This window comes from Mus musculus, chromosome 8 (genome assembly GCF_000001635.26).
Source record: "Mus musculus strain C57BL/6J chromosome 8, GRCm38.p6 C57BL/6J".
NCBI lineage: Eukaryota > Metazoa > Chordata > Mammalia > Rodentia > Muridae > Mus > Mus musculus.
Genome location: NC_000074.6, coordinates 110,168,213 through 110,171,831, shown reverse-complemented (window position 1 = coordinate 110,171,831; position 3,619 = coordinate 110,168,213).

Below are 3,619 nucleotides of genomic sequence, written 5' to 3'. Positions count from 1 at the left end.
AGACAAAGTGACCTCAGCACCCGACTCTGCTAGGCCCTACTTGGGTATTGTTTCCTCCCAGCCTTGGTTTCTTTATCTTGAAGAAAAGTCTAAATCTTATATAGAACGCCTAAGAGGGTAGCTGTGAGGGCCAACAAACGTTACAACCACTGGTGAAGGCACATACAGACACCAGCATCTACCACCACCACAGTCACAGCCACAGCCACCGCCACCATCACCACCAACCACCACCACCACCACCACCACCATCACTACCACCACCACCATCACCACCATCACCACCACCATCATCATCACCATCATCATCACAGCTGTCATAAGACTCAGACAGAAGTCCTGGAAGAGCAACGAAACCTCAGACATTTGAAACCATGTGAGACTTTCACGGTCAGTGGCCTCAGCTGGAGGTTGGGCAAGCTAAGCAGACAAGAGGAATCTGGCTCCCATGTTGCCAGGTGTGGGCTAGGGCCAGTCTCTCAGAATGTCGGGAAAAGTTCCTATTGCTCATGTTGGTACCAGCATCTACTCTTTCATTTAGCCCTGACCACACACAGGACCCTTGACTACATCATTTGTGGTCCTTTGTGAGACTACTGGAGTTCTCAGAGACTGAACCACCAACCAAAGAACACACACAGGCTGGACCTAGGCCTCCCTGCACATATGTAGCAGATGTGCAGCTTGGTCTTCATGTGGGTTCTGAACAACTACCCCAAAACAACTCTTGCGGGAGAGACTACCCCAAAAGCCATTGCCTACATACGGGATTTTTTTTTTAAGCTGGGCTGCTTTGTCTGGCCTCAGTGGGAGAGGATGAGCCTAGCCTCACAGAGACTTCATGTGACAAGGTGAGGGGGTACCCAGGGGGCCCCCACCTGCTCAGATGAGAAGGGGACAGTGAATGGGGGAAGAATTGTGGGAGGGGGTGACTAGGAGGGGGCAGTGAAAAGTATGTAAAGTGAATAAGTAAAATAATAATAACATTCATTATATAATTATAATAATTGACTATTAATTATACAATTATTATATGATTGTATAATTAATAATAATAATTAGAATAAAAAGAGACTATTTTATTATTACCAACATCTTTATTTTTGCTAAGGTTCAAGGAAGTTAAACCTCCTACCCAAAGCCTTCCAATTAGTTATTTGGCTTTAAACTCACCGATATCTCACTCCAAGGCAGGGACTTCTAATACCTAAGTGACTTTTGCAGGACTGAATTTGAGTATAAAGGAGCTTGTTTAAACCCTTTGGTCCCCCATGAGGGCACACGACCGAGACAAGCAAAAATGGCCCCCAGAAACAGACTCTCTTGGTGCCTCCAAAGTGAACAATGGAGACTGTCCCGATGCATCATTTGGGGTCCACAGTGGTCAGTCCTTTGTAGTCATACCCGGAGCCATCTTCCCCTGGCTTCAGCAGCCCTGGGAAGGAAGACTCGGGCACTGCCTTGGATGTTTACAGACCCAGCAAACAGCTTCTGCCTGCATACCCAGGCTGGGAGGGAGCCAGAGGCAACTCCAAGGAACCCCGAGGGCAGATGCTAGAGCCAGGAGGTCTGAGGCTAGTCCCTTGGGTGCCTAGGAGTTTAAAAGCTGGTATTCTGGAAACATCACCTATCTCATCTGCCCCTGGACCTCACCCTGGCATTCGCCCTTCTAGGAAGCAGTAGCAACTTCGGGGTGGGGTGGGGGTTGCAGAAAGCTAAGAGTTTGAATCTGGAACAGACTCCAAAGGCTTCCGTGTTAAAGGCTTGGCTTCTAGTGGGCCGGGTGTTCAGAGGTGGGATTTGGGGAAGGGAAAGTGGATGGATGGTTAGGGCTTTGACTTCCTCTCTGGATCAATCCATTGACAGGTCCATAACTGAATACACTGAAGGAGATAGGACTAACTGGGAGGTAACAAGTCATTCGAATGTCCATGGAGGCTGTGTCTTGTTCTCTTGTCTTCCTCCTCTCCTTTCAACTCCCTCCCTCTTTTTCACTTCCTGGCCACAAGATAAGGAGCCTTCTCCCCCCCACAGGCCCCCACCATGACATTCTGCCTATGACAGCTCCCTTGAACAATGAACCAAATTTGCCCACAGACTGAAACCTCTAATAAACATTTTTACTCCTTGAACTCGACCTCCTCTGGTATTTTACCATGGCGATGGAAAGCTGACCAGTGCTCCCTCTGATCAAGGAATCCTTTCCAAGCTCACCAGAGAGCACAAGCATAAAGGACAGGAACACAGACTCATGTAATCCCCAGAACAATCCAAGATGTCAATACCCACACACCCATTTTACAGACTCGGAAAGCCAAGGCACAGACAGGCTGTGTAAGCCAAACAACGTTGTGGAGGTTTTGTTGTTGTTTGTTTAGGAACTAGACCCGAGGAGTTTGATTCTATTGCAACTGTTCTTTAGGACTGAGCCTTCTTGCCTTCTCGAAGGCAAGACTCAGGCTGGGGGACTCTAGCTTAGTAATTTCTCAGCCCTGGCAGCAAGGAATGCTGGGTTACAGAAGCCCCAACAGTTAGCCTATTTTGCTGCGTCTTTCCCAGTCTGTTCTTGTAAACAACCTCAAACTGTGTGCCTGGGCAACACACCAGCAGTTTTGAAACTTGGGCTCCATGTTGCCCTTTGAGGTTAGCTCCGAGCTACCTCAACCTGACCCCAGGAAACAGCCTGCTCTTCTCCGCTCCCCCCCCTCCCCCCCACCCCACCCCGGGTTCTCCTCTCCCCTAGCGACCTGCTTTAGATTCTCACCTCCTTCTCTTTTGCTCTCCCTTCGAAGGCAGCTCAGCTAACACTCATTAGCACATGTTAATGAGCAGCAATTCAAGTCTCTGTCCTTCTTTTTAGGGGCAGGGTGCTTGCTGTTGCTCTGAAGGTAAGGTGTCCAAGAAGCAAGCACACACTGCAGACCTTTAGAGTAGGGAGGATATGGGACGGAGGCTGGCTCTCTGATTGAGGAGACCCCACGGTGTGCTGTGCTTGCTGTCTGTTTTCTTTAACAGAAGTTCAGCACATCTTTGGGTCAGAGTTTACCGCCATCTACCTACGGGACTACGGGAGGCTCCAGTCTGCTACTACCTGGATAAAGGTCTAAAAGTCTGCAGGATGTGACAGATACCGGAGGGAAGTGGGTTACTGAACAGTGGAGTAGTTCCTCCATTCCCATCTGAATCCTCATTGCACCTTGTCGATTCCAGTTGTCCACCTACGGTAAAACCTTGAGAACCCTGCTTTCCTGCAATCCTGGTACCCCTCGAGGGAGTCACAGGACAGGAAGAGTTCTGGGCTCAAATCTTAGCTTTGCTACTTGTTAATAATGCTATTGCTGCGACTAGAAACTGGGTGTGCTCAAGATGGACAGAGGGAAGGGAAGGCAGGAGCTGCCTCTCCCCATTTCCAGCTAAATACCTGCGGTGTCCCCGGAGGGCACCCAGAAGTCTCATTGAACACTCTCTCCCGGTCCCCAGGAACCCTGGCAGAGAAGAGCCCCCGCCCGTGCAGCGCCGCGCCCTGCGCGATTCCCTGAGTGTGCGCGCCCCCTTCCGGCGGCCCGACGCGGCGCAGCTCCGGGCTGCATATAAAGGCAGCGTGGCGCGCAGCCCCAGC